Source organism: Eleutherodactylus coqui, chromosome 2 (assembly GCF_035609145.1).
Source record: "Eleutherodactylus coqui strain aEleCoq1 chromosome 2, aEleCoq1.hap1, whole genome shotgun sequence".
Lineage (NCBI taxonomy): Eukaryota > Metazoa > Chordata > Amphibia > Anura > Eleutherodactylidae > Eleutherodactylus > Eleutherodactylus coqui.
The window spans coordinates 116,577,843-116,593,996 of NC_089838.1; positions in this window are offsets into that span (position 1 = coordinate 116,577,843).

Consider the following 16,154-nt stretch of genomic DNA (forward strand, 5'->3'; position numbering starts at 1 on the left):
AAAAAAAACCCCCTTTTTAGGTGCTTATTTTCATATTAGCAAAAAAAAGGTAAAAAAAAAATAAAATCCCACATATTTGGTATCATTGCATCTGTAACGACATGTACAATAAGTTGAACATGCTTTTTATTCTGCACGGCAAAAAGCGTTAAAAAAAACGCTAAAAAACTGAGACAAAATGCTAATTTTTAGCATTTTGCCTCCCAAAAAACGCAATAAAAGTGATCCAAAAAGCTGTATGTACACCAAAAGGGTACCAATAAAAACTACAGCTCATCTCACAAAAAATAAGCCCTCACAGAGCTCTGTACATAGAAAAATAAAAAAGTTACAGGACTTTTAATGCAGCGATATAGAAAAAAAAAAGATTTCCAAAAAAAGGGTTTTTATTGCAGAAAAAATATATAAGAATTTTGGTATCGCTGTAATCGTACTGGCCCGCAGAAAAAATGGATTGTGTAATTTATGCTGCATGATTAACGCTGTAAAAAAAAATCTATGGCAGAATTGATGCGTTTTCTCTCCCTGTTATAATAAAAAAATAATAAAACTTTTACAATATAGTCTTATGTACCCATAAACGGCACCAATAAAAACTACAGTTTGCCACGCAAAAAACAAGCCCTTATACGGCCGCGTCGATGGAAAAATACAAAAACGATGGCTTTTGAAAAATGGAGATGATAATCCGCCAAAAAGCGTTGCGTCCTTAAGCCCAAAATAGGCCATCGGGTTAATAAAACATGACTTTTATTAATCTAGTCATGTGAAGTTGTGACTTAGAACACACATTCCTTGTTGGTAGGGGTCATCTGATTAGTTCTAGGAAATGTTAATAAAAGTTAAGTTTTACTAAATTTTGGGAAATAGATTTTTTTGCCCTTGGAAAATCAGAATTGGAATTCATGTTATTTGCTTTGCCACAAACGTGGAATCCAATGTGCTGGATGTGATCCTCTATCGATCAGCACACCAGCCAAAGATTGTGGTATGTCAATGGGATGGAATTTCCCCATATAAATTATAAAATAAATTATTCAACATTTTATAATCTCTTCTTACAACAAATAATAGACTAAAAAGTTTGCTTTCTGCATAGTAGTGATTGGCTAAATTAGTGCCTATCTGCTATGTAAATAATATTAAGTGCGTTTATGGTGTCATTAACCCTTTCAATATCACAGATATTTTGGTTTTTTATTTCAAATTTTTTCATCCCCACCTTGGAATAGAGCCATGAGGCTTTTTTTTCCTATTTTTCCGTATACATAGCCTGATTCTATTTTTGTGGGATGAGTTATAATTTTTAATGGTACCATTAAAGGGGTTTTATCACTACCACAAAACATTTTCAAGCAGCTGGGCCCAGTCTAAAATAAAAAAAATAGGCTATACTCACCACTCCTTGGCCCCCTGTAATGCAGCTGGTTGGCTGCTATTGCACTGGAACCAGCTTCCAGGTGTACAACAAGGCAGAAGTAAGGGGAGCACTGTAGCCAATCAGAGGCTGCAGCATTACTGTTCTAAACTGCTGGCATCATGGCACTCAGGATGTGAGCGCTGATGCCAGCAGTTTGGATGGTGATGCTGCAGCCTATGATTGGCCGTAATGCTCACCCAACTTCCACCTCTCCATACACCCAGAAGCCAGCCATTATCTTTTTTTTATTTTAGGCTGGGCCCAGCTGCTTGAAAATGTTTTGGGATGGTGATAAAACACCTTTAAAGGGGTTTTGTCATTAGAAAGCAAAAAATTCAATACTTACCTATTTCTCCCCATCAGTCTTCTTACCACATCTTCTCCCCGACGCACTTCTCCTGGCTCCTGCAGTCCCCTGGGTCACCTCACCACAAGCTGGCCAATTCTTCTTCTTCCAGTGATCAAGCATACATTGCCAGCATTCTCCTTCCTGCAGGGCAGTGTACAGTACGTCACTAGTGCCGAGCTATTGCCGAGATTGCGCATGCATGGGGTTTCTCTGCAATGGTATATGAACACTCATGGCAAGACATCGTGCATGCGCAGTCTCAGCAATAGCTCGGCATTCCTTGCTAGGCAGTAAACTTTACATCACTAGTGACGTAAACTACATTGACCAGCCGGAAGAAGGATGCAAAGAATGGACGCATCATAACCAGTACAAGAGGATTCTGCCGGCTTGCGGTGAGATGACCCGGGGGACTGGAGAAGATTAGTGAGGAGAAGACTGCCTAGAGGAATAGGTAAGTATTGATTTTTTTTAACCCTTTAAGGACATTTCCTATTTTGGGCTTAAGAATGCAATGATTTTTGGGGGATTTTATTCTCCATTTTTCAAAAGCCATAACTTTTTTATTTTTCCGTTGACGAGGCCGTATAAGGGCTTGTTTCTTGCATGGGGAACTGTAGTTTTTATTGGTGCTATATTGTAAAACTTTTATTATTTTTTTTATGATCACAGGGAGAGAAAACGCACCAATTCTGCCATAGATTTTTTTGGGGGGGTTTTAAAGCGTTAATTATGCAGCATAAATGACACCATTTTTTTTTTCCTGGTCAGTACGATTACTATGATACCAAAATTCTTATATTTTTTTTAGGTTTTTCAATTTTTCTGCAATAAAAAACCTTTTTTTGGAAATCTTTTCTTTTTTCTAAATTGCTGCATTCCAAGTCCTATAACTTTTTTATTTTTTCATGGACAGAGATCTGTGAGGGCTTATTTTTTGCAAAACACGCTGCAGTTTTTATTGGTACCATTTTAGGGTACATACGGCTTTTTTGATCACTTTTATAGCGGTTTTTTGGGAGGCAAAATGTTACAAATTTGCATTTTGCCTCAGTTTTTTAGCTTTTTTTTAAGCTTTTGGCCTTGCAGGATAAAAAGCATGTTCAACTTATTGTACACGTCGTTACAGACATGACGACACCAAAGATGTGGGATTTTTTAAAACATTTTTTATGCTAATATGAATAAAAGCACAAAAAAGGTGTTTTTTTTAACATTTCTCTTACATTTTTATTTTTTGTACATTATTTTATTTTTTCACACAATTTGTGTCCTTCCGGGGAACTTACACCATAGCACCGATGATCGCTATGATAAGGCATTGCAAGATTTCTCTCCTGCCATCCCTTATCGCTTATTACAGCGATCATACGCAGTGATAATACAGGACGCCTGTAGGTGGTGTCCTGTTACCATGGCAACCAGTCGGACTCTCTGTGATTACATCGCAAGAGCCCGCTGACATCACAGAGGGAGTGCGCTCCCTCTGTGAACCCTTCCCATGCTGCGATCTGCATAGATTGTGACAGGGAAGGTGTTAACAGTGGAGGTCGCATCTCCGACAGCTGACTCCCGCTGCCAGATAGCGTGAGATGTCTTATTATCTCTCGCTATCCACATGACATAAGAGTACGTCCAGTTGCGGAAAGTACCCTTACGTCCTGTGGAGAGAAGGGGTTAAATGACAAAACCCCTTTAATCAACCATATAATGCATTGAAAAACTTTAATAAAATTTGTCAGTGGGGTGAAATGAAAATAAAAGGCTATTATGCAATTTTGGGGTAGCTTTTGCTTTTATGGCATTCACAATTTATAGAAAGTGACATGATAACTTTATTACTATATACTTTTGCAGTACGTTGGATGTTTGCTGGCAGCCAGAAATCAATGGCAGGCATGGAAGCCTTCACAAGGCCCCAGGCTGCCATGACAACTCATTCTCATTCCTACTATCACACTATTTAAGTCTGCTAATGAATACAATGAATGGACCCTTAAAAACATGAAGAAAAACACAATTCCAAAATTGCTGTTTTTTAGTCACCCTGCCTCCCCAAAATTAATAGATGAAAAAGGGATATGATAAATATGAGTCTCAGAATATGGTAACGCAAAGCAAAAAAAAAACAAATGTTTGATTTTCAAAACTACATAAATTTGATGTCTCCATAACTGTACTGACCCATAAGATAAAGTTAACATATCATTTTTTAGCACGCAGGGAACATTGTAAAAATGACCCCCACCCCAAAAAAAGTATTTTAATACATTATCTTAAAAATTAAACAGATGCAGTAAAAAATACAACTCACCCTACAAAAAACGAGCCCTCATATGGTTATATCAGCAGCAAATTAAAAAAGTCATGGATTTTGGAAGGTGGGAATGAGAAAGCAAAAAAAAAAATTGTGACAGTAAGGGGTTAAATAACATTTGCATAAAAAGTACCCTCTTGATATCCTCTAATCTAATCCTCTAAGCATAGGAGCTTTTCTTCTCTAGATTTCTTTCTTTCCATGAAACTCTCCATTAGTTTTAAAAGTGAAAAAAAAAAGTGTAACAAATGAATGTCCCCGACCGGCCAGAAGGCACATTTAATATTTAGTTACATATTAATAAAGTCAGGTTTCAAACCCATTTTGAAAAGAAATAAAGCCTAGCATTTCTAACATAGTGAGAAAAAGTATTGCATAACTGGGGGTAAAGCCAATTGTTCTCTATGGTAACATTTCATAATCTGCTCATAAATCCTCGGTGATCGCATTTTCACATGTCCTTAACATGGAAATTTTACCACCTGAGTTTTATTCAATTTTGTTACCAAGAAAATTCCACATTTTCACAATAGGTAACATTGCACTTGCACAAGTGGTAAACCCATTAGCCGTGTACCGGCAGTCATTAATAATATTCTGACAGATGTAACTTGGTGAATGATTTTCTATTAACTTCCATGAAAAAGTACTTTAGAAATTTCCCAGGTCTGTTTTTTTTTTATTCCTAAGTAGTTCTATAGATTCACTGAAGAGATACAGCATGTGAAATTCAAAATGTCACCATTATGTCTAAGAAAGAAAAACTTTCCCAAAAATACTCACTAAGGGCGGCTTCCCATATATGCAACTACTCTTGCCACTATGGAGGGTGAGTGTAAATTTTTTGGTTTATTTCCATCTCGCACCATTCAAACTCTGTGCCATAGCGTAGGAGTTTGATATAAACAGCGGGAAGATAGGTCCTGCGTAGAGATGTGCGAGTATACTCGCTAAGGCACATTACTCGAGCGAGTAGTGCCTTAGCCGAGTATCTCCCCGCTCGTCTCTAAAGATTCGGGGGGCGGGTAGCGGCGGGGAAGAGCGGGGAGGAACGGAGGGGAGATCTCTCTCTCCCTCTTTCCCCCCCCCCCGCTCCCCGCCGCAACTCACCTGTCATCGGCGCCGGCCCCCGAATCTTTAGAGACGAGCAGGGAGATACTCGGCTAAGGCACTACTCGCTCGAGTAATGTGCCTTAGCGAGTATACTCGCTCATCTCTAGTCCTGCGCTATCTTTTCTGCAAAATAGTTAATACTACAAGCAGGAAAGATTGGGCAAGTCCTATCTTTTTTCAAACGTACCATTACTAGATGAGAATCCCACTGGTGAAAACGAAACCATTGAATTCAATGGTTTCGTTTCGTCCCATTATGCGGCTGATTATCACGGCTGCGTAACGGGACAAATATACGCGCATGTGTTTAAATCCTAAGAGAGCTGCAGCTACAGGACTACTATCTCATCTTTTGCACTCCACTGAAAAATAAATGGCAGAGTGACATTCTTCACTCCTAGTTTGTTCTCTCTAGCTTATTAGACCATATAAAAGTTACTCCTAGGTCAGAGAGTCTGTTTCATTTATACCTGGCCAAAGAATCTTCAATGGGCTATGCAAATAGGGTAAGGCAGCGAAAGGATGTTTGGCGCTACAAGCAAACATCATTGGTGTGCCAAATGTTGATTTAAAGAGTAATGCATCTGCATGAGGCTGCTTCCTCCTTCACTCTGTTATTTGCCAAGACGGCAGGAAAGCTGTACTCAACATGTTGTAGTTAGAGTTGAACGAACATACTCTGCCAAGCTTAATGCTCATTCGAGTATTAGCGTACTCGATGGTGCTGATTACTCGAACGAGCATCAAATCGTGTTCGACCCCGCCCCAGTTTTTGGCTCCTCCCCACTGTGATGGGCCTGTTTTGGCCCCTCCACGCCGCGACACAGCACATATGATTGACAAATGTTTTGTCTGGCAGGCAAGGGAGAGAGAGAGAGAGAGAGAGAGAGAGAACACGAACCAAGAAAAAAAAAAAAGCTCAGCACCCGGCGTCCCACATACAAAAATGCTCGAGCCTCCCATTATAGTCAATGGGGTTCGTTACTCGAGCAGAGCTCTCGAATTTTATGAAAAGCTCGACTCGAATAATGCGGACTTGAGCATTTGGGTGCTCGCTCATCTCTAGTTGTAGTATTTAGTTCTCTGTCTTATTTAGTGACTTAAAGGGCTGATTACTGAATGCAGTTGATCCATGTCCTTAATCTGTAATTATAAGAGATCTGACACAGAGACCATAGGCCTACATGGAAGAGAATTGACTCCATGAGTCCCACTACAAAAGTCGAAACAGGCCTCCCATTATGGTTATGAGTTCTGCCACCCATAATAGAAGGGCCTGGCATTTGTTTTCGCTCCACGTCTTTTACATGCCCTTGGGTCAATTCAATCTTTATTAAGTTCCTCTTAAAAGAAGAAACCTATACCGGTTCTATACCTGTGCCATTCCACCATTATCCACTGCTCCCTGAACCTGTTCATCTGATGTATTGTATCCGATAATGTGATATCGATGTGGTGTCACATCATGTGATTGCAGTAGCCAATTAGCAATGCAAAATATAATATTTGGGAGCTGTCTTCAACGCCTGCAACATAAAATACTGCTGTTTAGGTGAAAATGAGTCCAATTCAAATACAGAAATGACTCTGGAGGTGGTAGTCTTATGCTGAAATACGTAGGGTCACATTTAATAGTGAAGGCTAGAGGTTGGAACCTAAAGACATGTTTGGTCTTCTATGCCTCCATATTTCTTCTGATATTAAATTAAGTGGCATAGTAGACCTCTAAAGCAATTTCCACTCTTCAGCCTTCAGTAGCAGGAAGAGATGTAGTTCGCTGTATTAGTAGACATCTTTTAGTGCAGCAATTTTAGCTTTATTGACTATTAGCTATACACAGGGGCGTAAGTAAAGGGTCAGGGGCCCTGATGCAAAAGATGAGTTGGGGCCCTCTCTCTATTTGTATCTGTACCCGTACCCATACGTAAGCCATGCTGCACAGAGACATAACTGGAAGCTTCTGGGCCCCAATGCAAAACCTGTAACAGGGCCCCCAACTATAATGCTTTATTCATAGTACTGGGCTCCCTATATGGAGAAGAGAGGTCTTATGGGCCCCCTAAGGCTCCTGGGCCCGGGTGCAACCGCATCCCCTGCACCCTCTATAGTTACGCCCCTGGCTATACAACAAGGTTTAGAGGACATTAAAAAAGTTATATTTTAGAACCTTTGCTAGTCCTCAGTGATAGATGGCATAATGTGAGCATGAACAGAAGGTCAGATTAGTGGGCCCCAAGTTGCTGGACCAAGACAGGAATTGGTCACACTGGAAGTGCGCAAAATAAATGTACCGGTATATATTGCAATTTGTTTTGTTCTCTTGTTTTAGGCATGTTAAAACCTATTCATAAATCCTCTTCCTGAAATGGTGACAGGTTCCCTATGAAGAAGTCATTAGTATGTCATTGGTATTAGTATGTTAGAATTTTTAAATTACATTTTCAGGAATATATTTAGCCTCAAAATAGTTTGTTAAATGTTTTTTCATAGAAGATAAGAATACATTTTTCCAAACAGGCTTAGAATGGTGGAATAGCAAAAAAGCCAAACTCACCCTTTCTGCCACTCCTGTTCCATTGGTGCCTGGTCCCCCGCTTTTCTTCACTTCCTGCTTCAGCAAGCCATTAATGATGTCACTGCCACAAAGGACATGTTACTGCCTGTAGGTAATCACCTCCGGGTTTCCAGATGTATTTTTACTATAGCGTGGGATTAAAGCCCAGGACCAAGTGTTTAGTCTTTATCATCTTAAAGGAATTGTGTCATCATAATATATTATTTAAATCCAGTTTTATTTAAATATATCTTTATACATATTTTTTATTACGTTACTAATTGCATTAAAGAATCTTAAAATATTCTAGTTTTTACACTGGCCAATGGCGCAGTCACAATAGGCTGATGCTTCCTGTCTTATGCTGCATTTAGACGTAATGATTATCATTCAAAAAATCGATCAAATGAGTGAAAGTGAATGATAATAATTGTTCAGTTTAAAGACGAGCCAACGACCGGACAACAAACGGGAATCGTGCACTTTTCATACGTTGTTCAGTTTCAGCCAGCATAAAAATCCTCATTGGCTCATTAATAGAGATGAGCGAACACCAAAATGTTCGGGTGTTCGTTATTCGGAACGAACTTCCCGTGATGCTCGAGGGTTCGTTTCGAACAACGAACCCCATTGAAGTCAATGGGCGACCAGAACATTTTTGTATTTCGCCGATGCTCGCTAAGGTTTTCATGTGTGAAAATCTGGGCAATTCAGGAAAGTGATGGGAATGACACAGTGACGGATAGGTCAGGCGAGGGGCTACATGTTGGGCTGCATCTCAAGTTCACAGGTCCCACTATTAAGCCACAATAGCGGCAAGAGTGGGCCCCCCCCCAACAACTTTTACTTCTGAAAAGCCCTCATTAGCATGGCATACCTTTGCTAAGCACCACACTACCTCCAACAAAGCACAATCACTGCCTGCATGACACACCACTGACACTTCTCCTGGGTTACATGCTGCCCAACCGCACCCCCTCCCCCCCACAGCGCACACCAAACTGTCCCTGCGCAGCCTTCAGCTGCCCTCATGCCACACCACCCTCATGTCTATTTAGAAGTGCGTCTGCCACGACGAGGGACCGCAGGCACACACTGCACAGGGTTGGCACGGCTAGGTAGCGACCCTCTTTAATAGGGGCGGGGCGATAGCCCACAATGCTGTACAGAAGCAATGAGAAATATAATCCTGTGCCACCGCCATCAGGAGCTGCACACCTGGGCATAGCAATGGGGAACCTATGTGCCACACACTATTCATTCTGTCAAGGTGTCTGCATGCCCCAGTCAGACTGGTAATATGCACCTTAACAGTAACCGCGTTGGTGGTAATGTGGTGGTGACTGCGGACCTAGTAGCACGGTTGTATTTTGTTGGTTTTCGGAATGTGGCCAGGATTAAGTGGGCCGTGGCGGGGGAATGGTGGGGGGGCTCTCTTGTAGTGTCGGTAAAGGTGAAATTCTTGGACTGCCACCAGACGAACCAATGCAAAGGCATTTGCCAACAATGTTTTCCCTGTTGGAGGAGGAGGGGGATGTTTTTGAGGCACTACGTGTCCTCTCCACGTGTCCGTGGTTATATGCACCTTAACAGTAACCGCGTTGGTGGTAATGTGGTGGTGACTGCGGACCTAGTAGCACGGTTGTATTTTGTTGGTTTTCGGAATGTGGCCAGGATTAAGTGGGCTGTGGCGGGGGGATGGTGGGGGGGCTCTCTTGTAGTGTCGGTAAAGGTGAAATTCTTGGACTGCCACCAGACGAACCAATGCAAAGGCATTTGCCAACAATGTTTTCCCTGTTGGAGGAGGAGGGGGATGTTTTTGAGGCACTACGTGTCCTCTCCACGTGTCCGTGGTTATATGCACCTTAACAGTAACCGCGTTGGTGGTAATGTGGTGGTGACTGCGGACCTAGTAGCACGGTTGTATTTTGTTGGTTTTCGGAATGTGGCCAGGATTAAGTGGGCCGTGGCGGGGGGATGGTGGGGGGGCTCTCTTGTAGTGTCGGTAAAGGTGAAATTCTTGGACTGCCACCAGACGAACCAATGCAAAGGCATTTGCCAACAATGTTTTCCCTGTTGGAGGAGGAGGGGGATGTTTTTGAGGCACTACGTGTCCTCTCCACGTGTCCGTGGTTATATGCACCTTAACAGTAACCGCGTTGGTGGTAATGTGGTGGTGACTGCGGACCTAGTAGCACGGTTGTATTTTGTTGGTTTTCGGAATGTGGCCAGGATTAAGTGGGCCGTGGCGGGGGGATGGTGGGGGGGCTCTCTTGTAGTGTCGGTAAAGGTGAAATTCTTGGACTGCCACCAGACGAACCAATGCAAAGGCATTTGCCAACAATGTTTTCCCTGTTGGAGGAGGAGGGGGATGTTTTTGAGGCACTACGTGTCCTCTCCACGTGTCCGTTCCATGTCAGCAATAGTAGCACTCAAGACAGGCCCCAGTAACAATTCTGAAGCAGCAGTATAGCGGGAGCGCAGTCTTCGTTCCATGTAAGCAATAGTAGCACTCAAGACAGGCCCCAGTAACAATTCTGAAGCAGCAGTATAGCGGGAGCGCAGTCTTCGTTCCATGTAAGCAATAGTAGCACTCAAGACAGGCCCCAGTAACAATTCTGAAGCAGCAGTATAGCGGGAGCGCAGTCTTCGTTCCATGTAAGCAATAGTAGCACTCAAGACAGGCCCCAGTAACAATTCTGAAGCAGCAGTATAGCGGGAGCGCAGTCTTAGTTCCATTTCAGTAGCCTTAGTATAGCCAAGGCACAAGTGACATTTATGTAGCTAAAGTGTAGGCCAACCCCACACACCTTTCTGTACCATGAGTGCAGGCGAAGAACATAGAAATTACTATGATTACACTGTAGGTGAGGGCCCCAAAAAATTGGTGTACCAACAGTACTAATGTACCTCAGTAAAAATTGGCCATGCCCAACCAAGATGGCAGGTGAATCGCTTTGGTTAATGTGGCTTAAGTGGTAACTAGGCCTGGAGGCAGCCCAGTGTAACGAAAAATTGGTTCAAGTTAAAGTTCCAACGCTTTTAAGCTAATTGAAACTTATAAAAATTGTTCTGAAAAATTATTTGAGTGAGCCTTGTGGCCCTAAGAAAAATTGCCCGTTCAGCGTGATTACGTGAGGTTTCAGGAGGAGGAGCAGGAGGAGGAGGAGGAGGAATATTAGACACAGATTGATGAAGCAGAAATGTCCCCGTTTTGGATGGTGAGAGAGAACGTAGCTTCCATCCGTGGGTGCAGCCTACGTATTGCTTACGTATCGCTGCTGTCCGCTGGTGGAGAACAGAAGTCTGGGGAAATCCAGCCTTTGTTCATCTTGATGAGTGTTAGCCTGTCGGCACTGTCGGTTGACAAGCGGCTACGCTTATCTGTGATGATTCCCCCAGCCGCACTAAACACCCTTTCCGACAAGACGCTAGCCGCAGGACAAGCAAGCACCTCAAGGGCATACAGGGCTAGTTCAGGCCACGTGTCCAGCTTCGACACCCAGTAGTTGTAGGGGGCAGAGGCGTCACCAAGGATGGTCGTGCGATCCGCTACGTACTCCCTCACCATCCTTTTACAGTGCTCCCGCCGACTCAGCCGTGACTGGGGAGCGGTGACACAGTCTTGGTGGGGAGCCATAAAGCTGGCCAGGCCCTTAAAGACTGTTGCACTGCCTGGGATGTACATGCTGCTCGATCTACGCACATCCCCTGCTACCTTGCCCTCGGTACTGCGCCTTCTGCCACTAGCGCTGTCGGCTGGGAATTTTACCATCAGCTTGTCCGCAAGGGTCCTGTGGTATAGCAACACTCTCGAACCCCTTTCCTCTTCGGGAATCAGAGTGGGCAGGTTCTCCTTATACCGTGGATCGAGCAGTGTGTACACCCAGTAATCCGTCGTGGCCAGAATGCGTGCAACGCGAGGGTCACGAGAAAGGCATCCTAACATGAAGTCAGCCATGTGTGCCAGGGTACCAGTACGCAACACATGGCTGTCCTCACTAGGAAGATCACTTTCAGGATCCTCCTCCTCCTCCTCCTCCTCCTCAGGCCATACACGCTGAAAGGATGACAGGCAATCAGCCGGTGTACCGTCAGCAGCGGCCCAAGCTGTCTCTTCCCCCTCCTCCTCATGCTCCTCCTCCTCCTCCTGTACGCGCTGAGAAATAGACAGGAGGGTGCCCTGACTATCCAGCGGCATACTGTCTTCCCCCGCCCCCGTTTCTGAGCGCAAAGCAGCTGCCTTTATGGTTTGCAGGGAATTTCTCAAGATGCATAGCAGAGGAATGGTGACGCTAATGATTGTAGCATCGCCGCTCACCACCTGGGTAGACTCCTCAAAATTACCAAGGACATGGCAGATGTCTGCCAACCAGGCCCACTCTTCTGAAAGGAATTGAGGAGGCTGACTCCCACTGCGCCGCCCATGTTGGAGTTGGTATTCGACTATAGCTCTACGTTGTTCATAGAGCCTGGCCAACATGTGGAGCGTAGAGTTCCACCGTGTGGGCACGTCGCACAGCAGTCGGTGCACTGGCAGATTAAAGTGATGTTGCAGGGTGCGCAGGGTGGCAGCGTCCGTGTGGGACTTGCGGAAATGTGCGCAGAGCCGGTGCGCCTTTACGAGCAGGTCTGACAAGCGTGGGTAGCTTTTCAGAAACCGCTGAACCACCAAATTAAAGACGTGGGCCAGGCATGGCACGTGCGTGAGGCTGCCAAGCTGCAGAGCCGCCACCAGGTTATGCCCGTTGTCACACACGACCATGCCCGGTTGGAGGCTCAGCGGCGCAAGCCAGCGGTCGGTCTGCTCTGTCAGACCCTGCAGCAGTTCGTGGGCCGTGTGCCTCTTATCGCCTAAGCTGAGTAGTTTCAGCACGGCCTGCTGACGCTTGCCCACCGCTGTGCTGCCACACCGCGCGACACCGACTGCTGGCGACATGCTGCTGCTAACACATCTTGATTGCGAGACAGAGGAGGAGGAGGAGGAGGAGGGTGCTTTAGTGGAGGAAGCATACACCTCCGCAGATACCAGCACCGAGCTGGGGCCCGCAATTCTGGGGGTGGGTAGGAAGTGAGCGGTCCCAGGCTCTGACTCTGTCCCAGCCTCCACTAAATTCACCCAATGTGCCGTCAGGGAGATGTAGTGGCCCTGCCCGCCTGTGCTTGTCCACGTGTCCGTAGTTAAGTGGACCGTGGCAGTAACCGCGTTGGTGAGGGCGCGCACAATGTTGCGGGAGACGTGGTCGTGCAGGGCTGGGACGGCACATCGGGAAAAGTAGTGGCGACTGGGAACTGAGTAGTGCGGGGCCGCCGCCTCCATGATACTTTTGAAGGACTCAGTTTCCACAACCCTATACGGCAGCATCTCAAGGCTGATGAATTTTGCTATGCGGACGGTTAACGTTTGAGCGTGCGGGTGCGTGGCGGCGTACTTGCGCTTGCGCTCGAACACTTGCGCAAGCGACGGCTGAACGGTGCGCTGAACTACACTGCTGGATGGGGCCGAGGACAGCGGAGATGAGGGTGTGGGTGCAGGCCATGAGGCGGTAGTGCCTGTGTCCTGAGAGGGGGGTTGCATCTCAGTGGCAGGTTGGGGCACAGGGGGAGAGGCAGGGGTGCAAACCGGAGGCGGTGAACGGCCTTCGTCCCACCTTGTGGGGTGCTTGGCCATCATATGTCTGCGCATGGTGGTGGTGGTGAGGCTGTTGGTGTTGGCTCCCCGGCTGAGCTTTGCGCAACAAAGGTTGCACACCACTGTTCGTCGGTCGTCAGGCGTCTCTGTGAAAAACTGCCAGACCTTAGAGCACCTCGGCCTCTGCAGAGTGGCATTGCGCGAGGGGGCGCTTTGGGAAACACTTGGTGGATTATTCGGTCTGGCCCTGCCTCTACCCCTGGCCCTGGCCACCGCACTGCCTCTTGCAACCTGCCCTGCTGATGCCCTTGACTCCCCCTCTGAAGATCTGTCCTCCTGAGTAAGCGTTGCACACCAGGTGGGGTCAGTCACCTCATCGTCCTGCTGCTCTTCCTCCGAATCCTCTGTGCGCTGCTCCCTTGGACTTACTGCCCTTACTACTACCTCACTGCAAGACAACTGTGTCTGATCGTCATCGTCCTCCTCACCCACAGAAAGTTGTTGAGACAGTTGGCGGAAGTCCCCAGCCTCTTCCCTCGGACCCCGGGAACTTTCGAATGGTTGGGCATCAGTGACGATAAACTCCTCTGGTGGGAGAGGAACCGCTGCTGCCCAATCTAAGCAGGGGCCCGAGAACAGTTCCTGGGAGTGTTCCCGCTCCTGAGCAGGTGTCATTGTAGTGGAGTGAGGAGGCTGGGAGGAAGGAGGAGCAGCAGACAGAGGATTCGGATTTGCAGCAGTGGACGGCGCAGAACTGCGTGTTGACGATAGGTTGCTCGAAGCACTTTCTGCCATCCAGGACAGGACCTGCTCACACTGCTCATTTTCTAATAACCGTCTCCCGCGTGGACCCATTAATTGGGCGATGAATGTGGGGACGCCAGAAACGTGCCTCTCTCCTAATCGCGCAGCAGTCGGCTGCGACACACCGGGATCAGGAGCTCGGCCTATGCCCACACCCTGACTTGGCCCTCCGCGTCCTCGGCCGCGTCCACGTCCTCTAGGCCTACCCCTACCACTCAGCATGCTGGATTACCAGTGATTTGATTTCACAGGCAGGAAATAAATTGGTGCAAGACTGCAGGCCAAATATAATTTTTTCCCTTTTTGGAAAACGAAAGGCCCCACTGCCTCTAGTGAATGAATAATCTAAGTTTAATAACTGTGCTGTGTCCCTGCTAATGTGTCACAGAACGTGAGGGTAGCAGAGTTATTATAACTCTGGCAGAGCAGGTATTTTTTTTCCCAATTAAGGAAAGCAAATGGCGAAGCCAGCAGTAAAGCGTAGCTGGGTGCGTATGATTTAGCAATGTTTTTCACGCAGCTCACACGTGTCCACCGCCCGTAAGGACGGACAGAGGCTGGACAAATAGATTTGTTTTCACTTGTTTTTCCACCAAAAGGCAGCACTGCGTATATTCAATGAACATGAGAAGTTTAATAACTGTGCTGTGTCCCTGCTAATGTGTCACAGAACGTGAGGGTAGCAGAGTTATTATAACTCTGGCAGAGCAGGTATTTTTTTTCCCAATTAAGGAAAGCAAATGGCGAAGCCAGCAGTAAAGCGTAGCTGGGTGCGTATGATTTAGCAATGTTTTTCACGCAGCTCACACGTGTCCACCGCCCGTAAGGACGGACAGAGGCTGGACAAATAGATTTGTTTTCACTTGTTTTTCCACCAAAAGGCAGCACTGCGTATATTCAATGAACATGAGAAGTTTAATAACTGTGCTGTGTCCCTGCTAATGTGTCACAGAACGTGAGGGTAGCAGAGTTATTATAACTCTGGCAGAGCAGGTATTTTTTTTCCCAATTAAGGAAAGCAAATGGCGAAGCCAGCAGTAAAGCGTAGCTGGGTGCGTATGATTTAGCAATGTTTTTCACGCAGCTCACACGTGTCCACCGCCCGTAAGGACGGACAGAGGCTGGACAAATAGATTTGTTTTCACTTGTTTTTCCACCAAAAGGCAGCACTGCGTATATTCAATGAACATGAGAAGTTTAATAACTGTGCTGTGTCCCTGCTAATGTGTCACAGAACGTGAGGGTAGCAGAGTTATTATAACTCTGGCAGAGCAGGTATTTTTTTTCCCAATTAAGGAAAGCAAATGGCGAAGCCAGCAGTAAAGCGTAGCTGGGTGCGTATGATTTAGCAATGTTTTTCACGCAGCTCACACGTGTCCACCGCCCGTAAGGACGGACAGAGGCTGGACAAATAGATTTGTTTTCACTTGTTTTTCCACCAAAAGGCAGCACTGCGTATATTCTATGAATAATAACTGTGTTGTGGCCCTGCCTATACAATTCTTTCCCTGCAGTATCAATGGAGGGTGGAATGCTCTGCAGAGGCGATTTTGAGAAGCCCAAAAAAAATGCAGCACAGCTAACAGCAGCCTGGACAGTACTGCACACGGATAAATATGGCCCTAGAAAGGACCGTTGAGGTTCTTGAAGGCTACACTCACTCCTAACACTCTCCCTGCCTATGCAGCACTTCTGTCCCTAATGCCAGGTGCAACGGTCTGCAGAGCCGATTTTGAGAAAAAAAAAATGCCACTGCTAACAGCAGCCAACACACAGCTATCAGTGGCCCTAATAAGGACCTTTGGGGGGTCTTGAAGCCTACACTAACTACCAATTCTTTCCCTACAGCAGCTCCGGTATAAACAGCACTGTCCCTCATCTAACTCACCAGGCATCTGAGGCGAGCCGCGGGAGGGGCCGACTTTTATATTAGGCGAACACCTGATCTCGCCAGCCACTCACAGC